Genomic DNA, 20,150 nt, shown 5'->3' with positions numbered 1-20,150 from the left:
CGATTTCTGACTGTATTAATTCCACCCACTCCATTCCTGACAGTTTTATTGCCCCGCTCTATTACTGAGAGCATTAATACTCTCCATCACTGACTGTATTAATAAAATCAAATATCACATGGCACAGAACCACATATCATCTCAGAATCATAGAAATTTATGACACAGGAGGCCATTCTGCCCATCGTGCCTGTGCTAGCCGAAAATGATCCACCCAGACTAATCCCAGTTGACTGACATCACGCGCACTCCCGGCTCGCGCGTTTTCGGTTCAACGGCCGCGCAGTTTTAAAATCAGCCGTCGCGTGATCGGGGCCGCACCGCCCCCCTCGCGGTCAGTTAATCGAGCTCGGGGCGGTGGCCGAGCCCCGATTGGTGAGCGGGGATGTCAATCAGCGGGTTCTGACCCAATCGCAGGGGCGGACTCTGGGAGGGGGCGTTAATTGACGGTGAATGTCCGCAGTGCGCATGCCCCGACCCGCCCAACCCCGGATGGAGCGCAGTCGGTGGAGAAGAAGGCGGTTTGGAGACAAAATGGCGGTCAAGGCGGAGCGGGTGTAATGGAGAGAAAAAAAAAGAGAGAAGGTGAGTGAGTGAGGCTGAATCCACCTCACCCCCCGCGGACGGACGGACGGACGGAGCCGCCGCCCTGTGGATGGAGGGAGCGGGCGGGTGAGTGAGGGGAGCCTGAGATGAGCGGGCGATCGGTCTCGGTGATCTCCCTCCTCCCTCCTCCCTCCGGAGATGGAGGGGCGCGGGGAGATCTGTGGATCGGAGAGTAGATCAGCCCCGGGTCCCGGGACTGAGAGCCGGAGCTCCTTTAATCAAAACCCCCGGCCCCGGGGATTGAATAAACTCCCGGGAAAAACAATCAGAGAGAAGGAGGAACTGAGGGGGGGGGGGAAGTCTCAGTATTTGATGAACTGAGGGGGGGTCTCAGTTTTTGATGAACTGAGGGGGGGGGGTCTCAGTATTTGATGAACTGAGGGGGGGGGGGGGAAGGTCTCAGTATTTGATGAACTGAGGGGGGGTCTCAGTTTTTGATGAACTGAGGGGGGGGGGAAGGTCTCAGTATTTGATGAACTGAGGGGGGGGGTCTCAGTTTTTGATGAACTGAGGGGGGGGGGTCTCAGTATTTGATGAACTGAGGGGGGGGGGTCTCAGTATTTGATGAACTGAGGGGGGGGTCTCAGTTTTTGATGAACTGAGGGGGGGTCTCAGTATTTGATGAACTGAGGGGGGGGTCTCAGTATTTGATGAACTGAGGTGGGGGTCTCAGTATTTGATGAACTGAGGGGGGGGTCACAGTATTTGATGAACTGAGGGGGGGGGTCTCAGTTTTTGATGAACTGAGGGGGGGGGTCTCAGTATTTGATGAACTGAGGGGGGGGGTCTCAGTTTTTGATGAACTGAGAGGGGGGTCTCAGTATTTGATGAACTGAGGTGGGGGGGGGTCTCAATATTTGATGAACTGAGGGGGGGGTCTCAGTTTTTGATGAACTGAGGGGAGGGGTCTCAGTTTTTGATGAACTGAGGGGGGGTTCTCAGTATTTGATGAACTGAGGGGGGGTCTCAGTATTTGATGAACTGAGGGGTGGTCTCGGTATTTGATGAACTGAGGGGGGGTCTCGGTATTTGATGAACTGAGGGGGGGGGTCTCAGTATTTGATGAACTGAGGGGGGGGGTCTCAGTATTTGATGAACTGAGGGGGGGGGTCTCAGTATTTGATGAACTGAGGGGGGGGGTCTCAGTATTTGATGAACTGAGGGGGGGGTCTCAGTATTTGATGAACTGAGGGGGGGGGTCTCAGTATTTGATGAACTGAGGGGGGGGTCTCAGTATTTGATGAACTGAGGGGTGGTCTCGGTATTTGATGAACTGAGGGGGGGTCTCGGTATTTGATGAACTGAGGGGGGGTCTCAGTATTTGATGAACTGAGGGGGGGGGTCTCAGTATTTGATGAACTGAGGGGGGTGTCTCAGTATTTGATGAACTGAGGGGGGGTCTCGGTATTTGATGAACTGAGGGGGGGGTCTCAGTATTTGAGGGAAGTGAGAGATACAAAGTGAAAGGAAAATGCTGAAACTCAGAGACAGAAGTGAATGGTTCCTGTTTGTGGGAATTCTCTCAATCTTTGGGTTGATATGAGGAAGAGCTTTCTGATCCTTTCCCCCGTGATACCACTTGCAGTGTCTGATCCAATCTCTGATGTGGATACGTGTCTTCTGGCAATTTTACTTGTTCAATCCCAGTCTGTGTCGGATTTTACAAGTTGTTGATGGTTAAAGGTCGGGTTTCATCATCCTGCCGCTTGTCCCCAACACAAAATAGACAGAGATACTCAGTCACTCACTGATATACAGAGGCATCCTCTCTCACACACTCACTGATATACAGAGGCATCCTCTCTCACACACTCACTGATATACAGAGGCATCCTCTCTCTCACACACTCACTGATATACAGAGACATCCTCTCTCACACACTCACTGATATACAGAGGCATCCTCTCTCTCACACACTCACTGATATACAGAGGCATCCTCTCTCACACACTCACTGATATACAGAGGCATCCTCTCTCGCACACTCACTGATATACAGAGGCATCCTCTCTCACACACTCACTGATATACAGAGGCATCCTCTCACACACACACTCACTGATATACAGGGGCATCCTCTCTCACACACTCACTCACTGATGCACAGGGGCATCCTCTCTCACACACTCACTGATATACAGAGGCATCCTCTCTCACACACACACTCAGTGATATACAGAGGCATTCTTTCTCTCACACACTCACTCACTGATATACAGAGGCATCCTCTCTCTCACACACTCACTCACTGATATACAGGGGCATCCTCTCTCACACACTCACTGATATACAGAGGCATCCTCTCTCACACACACTCACTGATATACAGGGGCATCCTCTCTCACACACTCACTGATATACAGAGGCATCCTCTCTCACACACACTCTGATATACAGAGGCATCCTCTCTCACACACACTCACTGATATACAGGGGAATCCTCTCTCACACACTCACTCACTGATATACAGGGGAATCCTCTCTCACACACTCACTGATATACAGAGGCATCCTCTCTCACACACACTCACTGATATACAGAGGCATCCTCTCTCACACACACTCACTGATATACAGAGGCATCCTCTCTCACACACACTCACTGATATACAGAGGCATCCTCTCTCACACACACTCACTGATATACAGAGGCATCCTCTCTCACACACACTCACTGATATACAGAGGCATCCTCTCTCACACACACTCACTGATATACAGAGGCATCCTCTCTCACACACACTCACTGATATACAGAGGCATCCTCTCTCACACACACTCACTGATGTACAGAGGCATCCTCTCTCACACACACTCACTGATGTACAGAGGCATCCTCTCTCACACACACTCACTGATATGCAGGGGAATCCTCTCTCTCACACACTCACTGATACACAGGGGAATCCTCTCTCTCACACACTCACTGATACACAGGGGAATCCTCTCTCTCACACACTCACTGATATATAACACATCCTCTCTCACACGGTACCTGCCATCGTGTGGTGATACAGTGCCTTCCTCAAAGTGTGTGACATTGTCATTACCCGTTTGTTTCACACCCCACCCAATAAACAGTGCACAGGAACAGGAGGAGGCCATTCAGCCCCTCGAGACTGTTATACAGGAACGGGAGATGGCCATCCATCCTCTCGAGCCTGTTACCCAGGAACAGGAAGAGGCCGTCCAGCCCCTCGAGCCTGTTACACAGAAACAGGAGGAGGCCATCCAGTCCCTCGAGTCCATTACACGGGAACAGGAGGAGGGCGTCCAGTCCCTCGAGCCCGTTGCACAGGAACAGGAGGAGGGCGACCAGCCCCTCGAGACTGTTACACAGGAACAGGAGGAGGGCGTCCAGTCCCTCGAGCCCGTTACGGGAACAGGAGGAGGCCGTCCAGCCCCTCAAGCCTGTTCCAACATTCTATTAAATCGTAACCGATCTGTACCTCAACCCCATATCACCTCGATATACCTAATTTGATTACCTCTTATTTTGTACTGAAAACAGAATCGGACCCTGTTGGGGAAACTGGAAACCAGGGACACAGACAGACTAAGTGAGTGAGGAAAACTGTGGGAGATGGTGTTTAATGTGGGCAAGTGTGAGGTCATCCACTTTGGATCAGAAAAAGACAAATCGGAATATTTTCTGAATGGGAAGAGTGTGGGAACTGTGGATGAGCAGAGAAATTTAGGGGTTCAAGTTCACAAATCTCTAAAAGTTGTGGACAGTTACAAGAAGTGATCAAAAAGGCTAATGTAATGTTGGTGTTTATAGTACTCCCCTGCCCTATCCCTGAAGCCCTGCCAATTTTTTCCTTTCAAGTACTTAACCAGTTCCCTTTTGAAAGCCATGATTGAATCTTGCCTCCACACCACCTCGGGCAGTGCTAAAAACCCTAACCACTCGCTGTGTCGAAAAGTTTTTCCTCGTCACCTTTGTTTCTTTTGTATATCACTTTAAATCTATGTCCTTTGGTTCTTGGCCCTTCTGCTAATGGGAACAGTTTCTCTCTATCTACTTTGTCCAGACCCTTCCCGATTTTGAATACCTCTATCAAATCTCCGCGCAACCGTCTCTGTTCCAAGGAGAACAACCCCAGCTTCTCCAATCTATCCACATAACCGATGCTCAGTTTGGGTTCCACCAGGACCACTCAGCTCCAGACACTGCTTCATCCTGACCTCCCCTCCATCATAAGGTCAGAAATGGGGTTGTTCGCTGATGATTGCAGAGTGTTCAGTTCCATTTGCAACCCCTCAAATAATGAAGCAGTCCATGCCCGCATGCAGCAAGACCTGGACAACATCCACACTTGGGCTGATAAGTGGCAAGTAACATTCGTGCCAGACAAGTGCCAGGCAATGACCATCTCCAACAAGAGAGAGTCGAACCACCTGCCCTTGACATTCAACGGCATTACCATTGCCGAATCCCCCACCATCAACATCCTGGGGGTCACCATTGACCAAAACCTTAACTGGACCAGCCACATAAATGCTGTGGTGACAAGAGCAGGTCAGAGGCTGGGTATTCTGCGGCGAGTGACTCACCTCCTGACTCCCGAAAGCATTTCCAACATGTACAATGCGCAGGACTGGAGTGTGATGGAATACTCTCCACTTTCCTTGAAGCTTGACGCCATCCAGGACAAAGCAGTCCGCTTGATTTGCACCCCATCCACCACCCTAAACATTCACTCCCTTCACCGGCGCACTGTGGCTGCAGTGTGTACCATCCACAGGATGCACTGCAGCAACTCGCCAAGGCTTCTTCGACAGCACCTCCCAAACCCGCGACCTCTACCACCTAGAAGGACAAGGGCAGCGGCACATAGGAACAACACCACCTGCACGTTCCCCTCCAAGTCACACACCATCCTGACTTGGATATATATCACCATTCCTTCATCATCGCTGGGTCAAAATCCTAGAACTCCCTCCCTAATAGCACTGTGGGAGAACCTTCACCACATGGAGTGCAGCGGTTCAAGAAGGCGGTTCACTGCCACCTTCTCAAGGGCAATTAAAGATGGTAGTCATGATGTGGAGATGCCGGTGATGGACTGGGGTTGACATTTACCTGAGGAAGGAGGAAGGAGGAAGCCTCCGAAAGCTTGTGAATTTAAAATAAAATTGCTGGACTATAACTTGGTGTTGTAAAATTGTTTACAATTAAAGATGGGCAATAAATGCTGGCATTGCCAGCGAAAACCCACATCCCATGAACGAATTTTTTTTTTTAAAGTCCCTCACCCCTGGAATCATTCCAGTACATCTCTTTTTATTATTCGTTCATGGAATGTGGGCGTCGCTGGCAAGGCCAGCATTTATTGCCCATCTTTAATTGCCCTTGAGAAGGTGGCAGTGAGCCGCCTTCTTGAACCGCTGCAGACCGTTTGATGAAGGTTCTCCCACAGTGCTTGCTGTGACTTTTTTTTAAGCGCGATTTTACAACTGAGTGGTTTGCTCGGCCATTTCAGAGGGTAATTAAGAGTCAACCACATTGCTGTGGGTCTGGAGTCACATATAGGCCAGACCAGGTGAGGACGGCAGGTTTCCTTCCCTAAAGGACATTAGTGAACCAGATGGGTTTTTACGACAATCCAGTAGTGTCATGGCCACTATTGCTGATACGAGTATTTTAATTCCAGATTTTATTTAATTAATTGAATTTAAATTCCCCAGCTGCCGTCGTGGGATTTGATCTCATGACTCCAGATTATTAGTTCAGGCCTCTGGATTATTAGTCCAGTAACATAACCACTATGGTACCGTACCCGCTTCTGCACCCTCACTCAGGCCTTCACATCTTTCGTAAAGTGCGGTGCCCAGACCTGGACATAATACTCCAGTTGTGGCCGAACCTGTGTTTTATAAAAGTTCATCATGACCTCCATACTTTTATACTCTATGCCTCTATTTATAAAGCCCAGGATCCCGTGTACTTTTTTAACCACGTTCTCAATCTTCCCTGCCACCTTTGTGCACATATACCCCCAGATCTCTCTGTTCCTTTACCCCTTTTAGAGTTATGCCATCTAGTTTATATTGCCTCTCTTTGTTCTTCCTACCGAAATGTAACACTTAGACTTTTTCTGCATTAAATTTCATCTGCCATGTGTCTGCCAAGCCACCAGACTGTCTATCCTCTTAAAGTCTATCACTATCGTGGCAGCAGTGCGAGTGTGACAAGTGTTGGGGGGGCAGTGACACAAGCTTGGCTGATGGGAGAGTCCAGGGTACTGGAGAGGATCAACCGGTCCCAATCCACCGCCATCATCTGTTATAGCGCACAGAGCTCTGATTAGAGCCCATACAGAGCGTGGTCTTTGAGGTAGGTTTTAAGGGGAGTCTTAAAAGAAGAGAGGTTTAGGGAGGGAATTCCAGAGCTCAGGGCCAGCGATGGAAATCGGGGATACGCAAGAGACCAGAATTGGAGGGGTGTGGAGATCTCTGAGGGTTGTAGGGCTGGAGGAGGTTACAGAGATGGGGGAGAGGGGCGAGTGCCATGGAGGAATTTGAAAACCAGGATGAGAATTTTAAAATGGAGGCGTTCCCGGACTGTGAGCCGACGTCGGCCAGTGAGTACGGGGTGATGGGTGAACGGGACTTGGTGTGGGTTAGGATACGGGCAGCAGAGTTTCGGATCAGCTGAAGTTTATGGAGGGTGGAAGACGGGAGGCCGGGCAGGAGAGTATTGGAATAGTGGAGTCTGGAGGTGAGAAAGGAATGGATGTGAGTCTGATTTACCGTCTGATTCACACCCCCACCCGGGGGAGGATGGCGGTGGATGGGGACCGGTTGATCCTCTCCAGGGGCAGGATGGCGGTGGATTGAGATGATGGCGGTGGATGGGGACCGGTTGATCCTCTCCAGGGGCACGATGGCGGTGGATTGTGATGATGGCGGTGGATGGGGACCGGTTGATCCTCTCCAGGGGCACGATGGCGGTGGATTGTGATGATGGCGGTGGATGGGGACTGGTTGATCCTCTCCAGGGGCACGATGGCGGTGGATTGAGATGATGGCGGTGGATGGGGACCGGTTGATCCTCTCCAGGGGCACGATGGCGGTGGATTGAGATGATGGGGACCGGTTGATCCTCTCCAGGGGCAGGATGGCGGTGGATTGAGATGATGGCGGTGGATGGGGACCGGTTGATCCTCTCCAGGGGCAGGATGGCGGTGGATTGAGATGATGGCGGTGGATGGGGACCGGTTGATCCTCTCCAGGGGCAGGATGGCGGTGGATTGAGATGATGGCGGTGGATGGGGACCGGTTGATCCTCTCCAGGGGCACGATGGCGGTGGATTGAGATGATGGGGACCGGTTGATCCTCTCCAGGGGCACGATGGCGGTGGATTGAGATGATGGCGGTGGATGGGGACCGGTTGATCCTCTCCAGGGGCAGGATGGCGGTGGATTGAGATGATGGCGGTGGATGGGGACCGGTTGATCCTCTCCAGGGGGAGGATGGCGGTGGATTGAGATGATGGCGGTGGATGGGGACCGGTTGATCCTCTCCAGGGGCACGATGGCGGTGGATTGAGATGATGGCGGTGGATGGGGACCGGTTGATCCTCTCCAGGGGCAGGATGGCGGTGGATTGAGATGATGGCGGTGGATGGGGACCGGTTGATCCTCTCCAGGGGGAGGATGGCGGTGGATTGAGATGATGGCGGTGGATGGGGACCGGTTGATCCTCTCCAGTCGCCTGGATTCTCCCATCAGTCAGCTGACGGCCCCGCCCCTTACCATACGTCACGCGCGCGCCGTTTCCGGGTTACTGACATCACGCGCGCTCCCGGCCGCGCAGCTTCAAAATCAGCCGCCACGTGATCCCTCGAGGTCAGTCAATCACTTGGGGCGGGGGCCGAGCCCCGATTGGTGAGCGGGGAATGTCAATCGTCGGGGCGGACTCTCGGAGGGGGCATTAATTGACGGTGAAGCGGCAGTGCGCATGCCCCGGCCCTGTAATCCCCGGATGGCGCGCAGTTGGTGGAGGAGAAGGCGGTTTGGAGAGAAAATGGCGGCGGCGTAGCGGGAGTGATGGAGAGAAAGAGGTAGATAGATAGAGAGAGAGAGGGCGAGTGTGTGGGAATGGGGGAGGGGGGATCAGGACCAGATCGTGCGGGTAATGCCCGGGACTGGAGGCCGCTCCGAGTGTGGGAGGCTGCATTCCCTCACCACCACCCGCGGACGGCCCGAGCCGCCGCCATGTGGATGGAGGGAGCGGGCGGGTGAGGGGAGCCTGAGATGAGCGGGCGATCGGTCTCGGTGATCTCCCTCCGGAGATGGAGGGGCGCGGGGAGATCTGTGGATCGGAGATTAGATCAGCCCCGGGTCCCGGGACTGAGAGCCGGAGCTCCTTTAATCAAAACCCCCGGCCCCGGGGATTGAATAAACTCCCGGGAAAAACAATCAGAGAGAAGGAGGAGCTGAGGGGGGGGGGGGGGAAGGTCTCAGTATTTGATGAACTGAGGGGGGGTCTCAGTTTTTGATGAACTGAGGGGGGGGGGAAGGTCTCAGTATTTGATGAACTGAGGGGCGGGGAAGTCTCAGTATTTGATGAACTGAGGGGGGGTCTCAGTATTTGATGAACTGAGGGGGGGGAAGTCTCAGTATTTGATGAACTGAGGGGGGGGGTCTCAGTATTTGATGAACTGAGGGGGGGGTCTCAGTATTTGATGAACTGAGGTGGGGGGGGGGGGTCCTCAGTATTTGATGAACTGAGGGGGGGGGAAGGTCTCAGTATTTGATGAACTGAGGGGGGGGGGAGGTCTCAGTATTTGATGAACTGAGGGGGGGGGTCTCAGTATTTGATGAACTGAGGGGAGGGGTCTCAGTTTTTGATGAACTGAGGGGGGGGTCTCAGTATTTGATGAACTGAGGGGGGGTCTCAGTATTTGATGAACTGAGGGGGGGGTCTCAGTATTTGATGAACTGAGGGGGGGGGGTCTCAGTATTTGATGAACTGAGGGGGGGGGTCTCAGTATTTGATGAACTGAGGGGGGGGGGTCTCAGTATTTGATGAACTGAGGGGGGGGTCTCAGTATTTGATGAACTGAGGGGGGGGGTCTCAGTATTTGATGAACTGAGGGGGGGGGTCTCAGTATTTGATGAACTGAGGGGGGGGTCTCAGTATTTGATGAACTGAGGGGTGGTCTCGGTATTTGATGAACTGAGGGGGGGTCTCGGTATTTGATGAACTGAGGGGGGGGTCTCAGTATTTGAGGGAAGTGAGAGATACAAAGTGAAAGGAAAATGCTGAAACTCAGAGACAGAAGTGAATGGTTCCTGTTTGTGGGAATTCTCTCAATCTTTGGGTTGATATGAGGAAGAGCTTTCTGATCCTTTCCCCCGTGATACCACTTGCAGTGTCTGATCCAATCTCTGATGTGGATACGTGTCTTCTGGCAATTTTACTTGTTCAATCCCAGTCTGTGTAGGATTTTACAAGTTGTTGATGGTTAAAGGTCGGGTTTCATCATCCTGCCGCTTGTCCCCAACACAAAATAGACAGAGATACTCAGTCACTCACTGATATACAGAGGCATCCTCTCTCACACACTCACTGATATACAGAGGCATCCTCTCTCACACACTCACTGATATACAGAGGCATCCTCTCTCTCACACACTCACTGATATACAGAGACATCCTCTCTCACACACTCACTGATATACAGAGGCATCCTCTCTCTCACACACTCACTGATATACAGAGGCATCCTCTCTCACACACTCACTGATATACAGAGGCATCCTCTCTCGCACACTCACTGATATACAGAGGCATCCTCTCACATACACACTCACTGATATACAGGGGCATCCTCTCTCACACACTCACTCACTGATGCACAGGGGCATCCTCTCTCACACACTCACTGATATACAGAGGCATCCTCTCTCACACACACACTCAGTGATATACAGAGTCATTCTTTCTCTCACACACTCACTCACTGATATACAGAGGCATCCTCTCTCTCACACACTCACTCACTGATATACAGGGGCATCCTCTCTCACACACTCACTGATATACAGAGGCATCCTCTCTCACACACACTCACTGATATACAGAGGCATCCACTCTCACACACACTCACTGATATACAGGGGCATCCTCTCTCACACACTCACTCACTGATATACAGGGGAATCCTCTCTCACACACTCACTGATATACAGAGGCATCCTCTCTCACACACACTCACTGATATACAGAGGCATCCTCTCTCACACACACTCACTGATATACAGAGGCATCCTCTCTCACACACACTCACTGATATACAGAGGCATCCTCTCTCACACACACTCACTGATATACAGAGGCATCCTCTCTCACACACACTCACTGATATACAGAGGCATCCTCTCTCACACACACTCACTGATATACAGAGGCATCCTCTCTCACACACACTCACTGATATACAGAGGCATCCTCTCTCACACACACTCACTGATGTACAGAGGCATCCTCTCTCACACACACTCACTGATGTACAGAGGAATCCTCTCTCACACACACTCACTGATGTACAGAGGCATCCTCTCTCACACACACTCACTGATATACAGGGGAATCCTCTCTCTCACACACTCACTGATACACAGGGGAATCCTCTCTCTCACACACTCACTGATACACAGGGGAATCCTCTCTCTCACACACTCACTGATATATAACACATCCTCTCTCACACGGTACCTGCCATCGTGTGGTGATACAGTGCCTTCCTCAAAGTGTGTGACATTGTCATTACCCGTTTGTTTCACACCCCACCCAATAAACAGTGCACAGGAACAGGAGGAGGCCATTCAGCCCCTCGAGACTGTTATACAGGAACGGGAGATGGCCATCCATCCTCTCGAGCCTGTTACCCAGGAACAGGAAGAGGCCGTCCAGCCCCTCGAGCCTGTTGCACAGAAACAGGAGGAGGCCATCCAGTCCCTCGAGTCCATTACACGGGAACAGGAGGAGGGCGTCCAGTCCCTCGAGCCCGTTGCACAGGAACAGGAGGAGGGCGACCAGCCCCTCGAGACTGTTACACAGGAACAGGAGGAGGGCGTCCAGTCCCTCGAGCCCGTTACGGGAACAGGAGGAGGCCGTCCAGCCCCTCAAGCCTGTTCCAACATTCTATTAAATCGTAACCGATCTGTACCTCAACCCCATATCACCTCGATATACCTAATTTGATTACCTCTTATTTTGTACTGAAAACAGAATCGGACCCTGTTGGGGAAACTGGAAACCAGGGACACAGACAGACTAAGTGAGTGAGGAAAACTGTGGGAGATGGTGTTTAATGTGGGCAAGTGTGAGGTCATCCACTTTGGATCAGAAAAAGACAAATCGGAATATTTTCTGAATGGGAAGAGTGTGGGAACTGTGGATGAGCAGAGAAATTTAGGGGTTCAAGTTCACAAATCTCTAAAAGTTGTGGACAGTTACAAGAAGTGATCAAAAAGGCTAATGTAATGTTGGTGTTTATAGTACTCCCCTGCCCTATCCCTGAAGCCCTGCCAATTTTTTCCTTTCAAGTACTTAACCAGTTCCCTTTTGAAAGCCATGATTGAATCTTGCCTCCACACCACCTCGGGCAGTGCTAAAAACCCTAACCACTCGCTGTGTCGAAAAGTTTTTCCTCGTCACCTTTGTTTCTTTTGTATATCACTTTAAATCTATGTCCTTTGGTTCTTGGCCCTTCTGCTAATGGGAACAGTTTCTCTCTATCTACTTTGTCCAGACCCTTCCCGATTTTGAATACCTCTATCAAATCTCCGCGCAACCGTCTCTGTTCCAAGGAGAACAACCCCAGCTTCTCCAATCTATCCACATAACCGATGCTCAGTTTGGGTTCCACCAGGACCACTCAGCTCCAGACACTGCTTCATCCTGACCTCCCCTCCATCATAAGGTCAGAAATGGGGTTGTTCGCTGATGATTGCAGAGTGTTCAGTTCCATTTGCAACCCCTCAAATAATGAAGCAGTCCATGCCCGCATGCAGCAAGACCTGGACAACATCCACACTTGGGCTGATAAGTGGCAAGTAACATTCGTGCCAGACAAGTGCCAGGCAATGACCATCTCCAACAAGAGAGAGTCGAACCACCTGCCCTTGACATTCAACGGCATTACCATTGCCGAATCCCCCACCATCAACATCCTGGGGGTCACCATTGACCAAAACCTTAACTGGACCAGCCACATAAATGCTGTGGTGACAAGAGCAGGTCAGAGGCTGGGTATTCTGCGGCGAGTGACTCACCTCCTGACTCCCGAAAGCATTTCCAACATGTACAATGCGCAGGACTGGAGTGTGATGGAATACTCTCCACTTTCCTTGAAGCTTGACGCCATCCAGGACAAAGCAGTCCGCTTGATTTGCACCCCATCCACCACCCTAAACATTCACTCCCTTCACCGGCGCACTGTGGCTGCAGTGTGTACCATCCACAGGATGCACTGCAGCAACTCGCCAAGGCTTCTTCGACAGCACCTCCCAAACCCGCGACCTCTACCACCTAGAAGGACAAGGGCAGCGGCACATAGGAACAACACCACCTGCACGTTCCCCTCCAAGTCACACACCATCCTGACTTGGATATATATCACCATTCCTTCATCATCGCTGGGTCAAAATCCTAGAACTCCCTCCCTAATAGCACTGTGGGAGAACCTTCACCACATGGAGTGCAGCGGTTCAAGAAGGCGGCTCACTGCCACCTTCTCAAGGGCAATTAAAGATGGTAGTCATGATGTGGAGATGCCGGTGATGGACTGTGGTTGACAATTGTAAACAATTTTACAACACCAAGTTATAGTCCAGCAATTTTATTTTAAATTCACAAGCTTTCGGAGGCTTCCTCCTTCCTCAGGTAAATGTTCAGGAGCTCCTGAACATTTACCTGAGGAAGGAGGAAGGAGGAAGCCTCCGAAAGCTTGTGAATTTAAAATAAAATTGCTGGACTATAACTTGGTGTTGTAAAATTGTTTACAATTAAAGATGGGCAATAAATGCTGGCATTGCCAGCGAAAACCCACATCCCATGAACGAATTTTTTTTTTTAAAGTCCCTCACCCCTGGAATCATTCCAGTACATCTCTTTTTATTATTCGTTCATGGAATGTGGGCGTCGCTGGCAAGGCCAGCATTTATTGCCCATCTTTAATTGCCCTTGAGAAGGTGGCAGTGAGCCGCCTTCTTGAACCGCTGCAGACCGTTTGATGAAGGTTCTCCCACAGTGCTTGCTGTGACTTTTTTTTAAGCGCGATTTTACAACTGAGTGGTTTGCTCGGCCATTTCAGAGGGTAATTAAGAGTCAACCACATTGCTGTGGGTCTGGAGTCACATATAGGCCAGACCAGGTGAGGACGGCAGGTTTCCTTCCCTAAAGGACATTAGTGAACCAGATGGGTTTTTACGACAATCCAGTAGTGTCATGGCCACTATTGCTGATACGAGTATTTTAATTCCAGATTTTATTTAATTAATTGAATTTAAATTCCCCAGCTGCCGTCGTGGGATTTGATCTCATGACTCCAGATTATTAGTTCAGGCCTCTGGATTATTAGTCCAGTAACATAACCACTATGGTACCGTACCCGCTTCTGCACCCTCACTCAGGCCTTCACATCTTTCGTAAAGTGCGGTGCCCAGACCTGGACATAATACTCCAGTTGTGGCCGAACCTGTGTTTTATAAAAGTTCATCATGACCTCCATACTTTTATACTCTATGCCTCTATTTATAAAGCCCAGGATCCCGTGTACTTTTTTAACCACGTTCTCAATCTTCCCTGCCACCTTTGTGCACATATACCCCCAGATCTCTCTGTTCCTTTACCCCTTTTAGAGTTATGCCATCTAGTTTATATTGCCTCTCTTTGTTCTTCCTACCGAAATGTAACACTTAGACTTTTTCTGCATTAAATTTCATCTGCCATGTGTCTGCCAAGCCACCAGACTGTCTATCCTCTTAAAGTCTATCACTATCGTGGCAGCAGTGCGAGTGTGACAAGTGTTGGGGGGGCAGTGACACAAGCTTGGCTGATGGGAGAGTCCAGGGTACTGGAGAGGATCAACCGGTCCCAATCCACCGCCATCATCTGTTATAGCGCACAGAGCTCTGATTAGAGCCCATCCAGAGCGTGGTCTTTGAGGTAGGTTTTAAGGGGAGTCTTAAAAGAAGAGAGGTTTAGGGAGGGAATTCCAGAGCTCAGGGCCAGCGATGGAAATCGGGGATACGCAAGAGACCAGAATTGGAGGGGTGTGGAGATCTCTGAGGGTTGTAGGGCTGGAGGAGGTTACAGAGATGGGGGAGAGGGGCGAGTGCCATGGAGGAATTTGAAAACCAGGATGAGAATTTTAAAATGGAGGCGTTCCCGGACTGTGAGCCGACGTCGGCCAGTGAGTACGGGGTGATGGGTGAACGGGACTTGGTGTGGGTTAGGATACGGGCAGCAGAGTTTCGGATCAGCTGAAGTTTATGGAGGGTGGAAGACGGGAGGCCGGGCAGGAGAGTATTGGAATAGTGGAGTCTGGAGGTGAGAAAGGAATGGATGTGAGTCTGATTTACCGTCTGATTCACACCCCCACCCGGGGGAGGATGGCGGTGGATGGGGACCGGTTGATCCTCTCCAGGGGCAGGATGGCGGTGGATTGAGATGATGGCGGTGGATGGGGACCGGTTGATCCTCTCCAGGGGCACGATGGCGGTGGATTGTGATGATGGCGGTGGATGGGGACCGGTTGATCCTCTCCAGGGGCACGATGGCGGTGGATTGTGATGATGGCGGTGGATGGGGACTGGTTGATCCTCTCCAGGGGCACGATGGCGGTGGATTGAGATGATGGCGGTGGATGGGGACCGGTTGATCCTCTCCAGGGGCACGATGGCGGTGGATTGAGATGATGGGGACCGGTTGATCCTCTCCAGGGGCAGGATGGCGGTGGATTGAGATGATGGCGGTGGATGGGGACCGGTTGATCCTCTCCAGGGGCAGGATGGCGGTGGATTGAGATGATGGCGGTGGATGGGGACCGGTTGATCCTCTCCAGGGACAGGATGGCGGTGGATTGAGATGATGGCGGTGGATGGGGACCGGTTGATCCTCTCCAGGGGCAGGATGGCGGTGGATTGAGATGATGGCGGTGGATGGGGACCGGTTGATCCTCTCCAGGGGGAGGATGGCGGTGGATTGAGATGATGGCGGTGGATGGGGACCGGTTGATCCTCTCCAGGGGCACGATGGCGGTGGATTGAGATGATGGCGGTGGATGGGGACCGGTTGATCCTCTCCAGGGGCAGGATGGCGGTGGATTGAGATGATGGCGGTGGATGGGGACCGGTTGATCCTCTCCAGGGGGAGGATGGCGGTGGATTGAGATGATGGCGGTGGATGGGGACCGGTTGATCCTCTCCAGTCGCCTGGATTCTCCCATCAGTCAGCTGACGGCCCCGCCCCTTACCATACGTCACGCGCGCGCCGTTTCCGGGTTACTGACATCACGCGCGCTCCCGGCCGCGCAGCTTCAAAATCAGCCGCCACGTGATCCCTCGAGGTCAGTCAATCACTTGGGGCGGGGGCCGAGCCCCGATTGGTGAGCGGGGAATGTCAATCGTCGGGGCGGACTCTCGGAGGGGGCATTAATTGACGGTGAAGCGGCAGTGCGCATGCCCCGGCCCTGTAATCCCCGGATGGCGCGCAGTTGGTGGAGGAGAAGGCGGTTTGGAGAGAAAATGGCGGCGGCGTAGCGGGAGTGATGGAGAGAAAGAGGTAGATAGATAGAGAGAGAGAGGGCGAGTGTGTGGGAATGGGGGAGGGGGGATCAGGACCAGATCGTGCGGGTAATGCCCGGGACTGGAGGCCGCTCCGAGTGTGGGAGGCTGCATTCCCTCACCACCACCCGCGGACGGCCCGAGCCGCCGCCATGTGGATGGAGGGAGCGGGCGGGTGAGGGGAGCCTGAGATGAGCGGGCGATCGGTCTCGGTGATCTCCCTCCGGAGATGGAGGGGCGCGGGGAGATCTGTGGATCGGAGATTAAATCAGCCCCGGGTCCCGGGACTGAGAGCCGGAGCTCCTTTAATCAAAACCCCCGGCCCCGGGGATTGAATAAACTCCCGGGAAAAACAATCAGAGAGAAGAAGGAGTTGGGTGGGGGGAAGTCTCAGTATTTGATGAACTGAGGGGGGGGTCTCAGTATTTGATGAACTGAGGGTGGGGCGTCTCAGTATTTGATGAACTGAGGGGCGGGGAAGTCTCAGTATTTGATGAACTGAGGGGGGGGGGTCTCAGTATTTGATGAACTGAGGGGGGGGGTCTCAGTATTTGATGAACTGAGGGGGGGGGAAGTCTCAGTATTTGATGAACTGAGGGGGGGGGAAGTCTCAGTATTTGATGAACTGAGGGGGGGGGGGGTCTCAGTATTTGATGAACTGAGGGGGGGGTCTCAGTATTTGATGAACTGAGGTGGGGGGGGGTCCTCAGTATTTGATGAACTGAGGTGGGGGGGGTCCTCAGTATTTGCTGAACTGAGGGGGTGTCTCAGTATTTGCTGAATTGAGGGGGGGTCCTCAGTATTTGCTGAACTGAGGGGGGGGTCTCAGTATTTGCTGTACTGAGGGGGGGGTCTCAGTATTTGCTGAACTGAGGGGGGGGGTCCTCAGTATTTGCTGAACTGAGGGGTTGGTCCTCAGTATTTGCTGAACTGAGGGGGGGGATCCTCAGTATTTGCTGAACTGAGGGGGTGTCTTCAGTATTTGCTGAACTGAGGGGGGGGTCCTCAGTATTTGCTGAACTGAGGGGGGGTCGTAACATTCCAGATGCATAAAGAATGTGACGACCAGATGTTTCACCATAACATTCAATATTGTGGCAGTAATTTAAATGGTCACTGCTAACAGTTACAGATTTAGGTGGTTTAAGACGTTCAGATTTTCAGAGCAGACGCGGTCTGTTTTTAATAATGTGACTATTTTATCGATGTCCTTCTGTAGATGCGGTGCTGCATAATGTTCTGTTGAGCTGGCACTGAAGGTGAATTCAGTAAATTCCCAGTATCAGGTCTTGTGTAAAAAATCCGTTATTGGAATTGCAGCTTCATGGTTAGAAAAAGTGTCTGAATGTTCAGGGTTAATCTTCATCTTAACTAAACTCCAAACACGATGGTGGTTTTTGTTATTTCCGTTACAGTTATTTTCGTTGAGTGATTTCCTCTATTGCCAGGGTAACAATTTGTCAGATCTCAGTACAAGAGGCGTTGGTTCCAATTTATATCCGAAAGACCATGAAACATTCAGTGTAAACTCCCTATCGATAAATTCAGACCATGAAACATTCAGTGTAAACTCCTATCTGTATATTCAGACCATGAAACATTCAGTGTAAACTCCTATCGATATATTCAGACCATGAAACATTCAGTGTAAACTCCTATCTATATATTTGGCATGATGTTGAGATGCTGGTGATGGACTGGGGTGGACAAATGTAAGGAATCTTACAACACCAGGTTATAGTCCAACAATTTGATATTAAAATAAGATTGTTGGACTATAACCTGGTGTTGTAAGATTCCTTACAGATATTTGGCAAACCAGGAGTAGGGACATCTTCTGGATATCGGGAATAAATTTTAATACAGTTTCTGTTAAACTGCAAAAATAAGATTAGAATACAGCAGGAGGTTGTGTAGATATGTATAATTCATAAGACTTCCCGTTGCCATGGTTTAATAATACTTTTCTAAAATTGTTAACTCCTGTTTGAAAACTTTTTTAATGGAGAATATTGTTCCACGAGTTATTTTGTCCTCCTAGCACTGCTGGCACTGTAGTGAACATTCACACATGTCCGCCTCCCATTCTGGCCTGTTTCAAAAACATTCCAATTCATCTGTCTGTCTGAACAAGGCGTTCGAGATTCACGAGTAATGAATTATAAGTCTTATTTCTAATGCACAACGTCACAATTACTTCTAGTTGTCTTGTGTCACATTCACTGTTACACGTCAGACATCAGCTTCCAATGGAACCTCCCACTCACCTTTACTAATGGCAGAGGGTCTTTTAGTACAATTTTATAAAAGGCATGCTCTTCAGCTAAAGTTGTTTAGGGAGAGCCTTTATGTTAAGGATTGAGAAATAGGAAAGGATCTAAGACGATAGTGGGAGTTGTATATAGGACCCCTGGCAGCAGCTCTGAAGTGCTAGATTGTATAAATGCAGAGATTAGACAAGCGTGTAGCAAAGGCATAGTGGTCTTAATGGGGGACTTTAACCTTCACATCGATTGGGAAAAGCAGATTAGCAACTGTCAGAAAGGTAAATTTCTTGAGTGTGTCTGGGATAGTTTTCTGTAGCAGTATGTCCTAGAGGCAACAAGGGGGCAAGCCATACTAGATTTAGTAATGAGTAATGAACCAGATTTAGTTAATGGCTGAACTGTGCGAGAACATCCATCCAATAGCGATCATAACATGATCAATTTCAATGTAGTGTTTGAAAGGGAAAATGTGAATCAGCTGCTAAGATTCTAGACTTGGGTAAGGCCAACTTCAACGGGATGAGACAGATACTGTCCGCAGTAAACTGGGCAAATCTGTAAATGGGTAAAACGACTGATCACTGGGAAATGTTTAAAGAAACATTTAAGGTGATACAGAATCGGTTTATACCCCTGAGGGCAAGAACTCTACTTGCCAAATAAACAGCCATAGCCAACGAAAGAGGTATGTGACAGTATAAGACATAAGGAAAGGGCACATCCTGGCAAATGGGAAAGATACAAAATCAACAAAGGGTCACAAAACACATCGTAAGAGCTACAGAAAGAGAGTATGAAAAGAAACTTGCAAACTAATACGAAGAACTTTTATAGTTATATTAGGAAAAAGAGGGTGGTCAGGAGCAGCGTTGGCCCCTTAAAAACTGAAAGTGGGGATATTGTCATTGACAATGGGGAAATGGCGGAAATGTTGAACAATTACTTTGCCTCAGTATTTACAGTAGAAATAGAGGATAGCATGCCGGAAATCCCAAGAAAACTAATATTGAATCGGGGACAGGGACTCGATTAAAATTAACATAAGTAAAGCAACAGTAATGAAGAAAAAAGTAGCACTAAAGAGTGACAAATCCCCAGGACCAGATGGTTTCTATCCCATGGTTTTAAAGGAAGTAGGTGAGCACATTGCAGATGCCCTAACTATCATCTTTCAATGTTCTCTGGATTCAGGAACTGTCCTTCTAGATTTGAAAATTGCACATGTCACTCTGCTTTTTAAGAAAGGAGAGAGAGGGAAACCGGGGAATTATAGACCAGTTAGCCTAACATCTGTTGTGGGGAAAATGCTGGATTCTATAAATAAGGATAGAGTGACTGAACACCTCGAATTTCCTGTTAATCGGAGAGAGCCAGCATGGATTTGTGAAAGGTAGGTCGTGCCTGACAAACCTGATTGAATTTTTTGAAGAGGTGACTAAAGTAGTGGACAGGGCAATGACAATGGATGTTAT

The 20,150-nt window shown here is 50.3% G+C and overlaps 1 protein-coding gene across 6 annotated transcripts in view; it reads left to right on the top strand.

Moving 5' to 3' along the window:
- The first annotated feature begins 476 nt into the window (after positions 1–476).
- LOC137317689 (NACHT, LRR and PYD domains-containing protein 3-like) overlaps positions 477–20,150 on the top strand; it is a 75,378-nt gene continuing 55,704 nt past the window's right edge. For 3 of the 6 annotated variants that reach the window (XM_067980863.1, XM_067980859.1, XM_067980862.1), the window contains exon 1: positions 16,192–16,409. The gene's annotated coding sequence lies outside the window, so the exon portion shown is untranslated. The other 3 variants (XM_067980864.1, XM_067980860.1, XM_067980861.1) reach the window with 2 other exon arrangements.

Source organism: Heptranchias perlo, unplaced genomic scaffold (assembly GCF_035084215.1).
Source record: "Heptranchias perlo isolate sHepPer1 unplaced genomic scaffold, sHepPer1.hap1 HAP1_SCAFFOLD_63, whole genome shotgun sequence".
NCBI classification, from domain to species: domain Eukaryota; kingdom Metazoa; phylum Chordata; class Chondrichthyes; order Hexanchiformes; family Hexanchidae; genus Heptranchias; species Heptranchias perlo.
The sequence above is the reverse complement of the archived record's forward strand: the minus strand, read 5'-3'. Positions and strand labels throughout refer to the sequence as shown.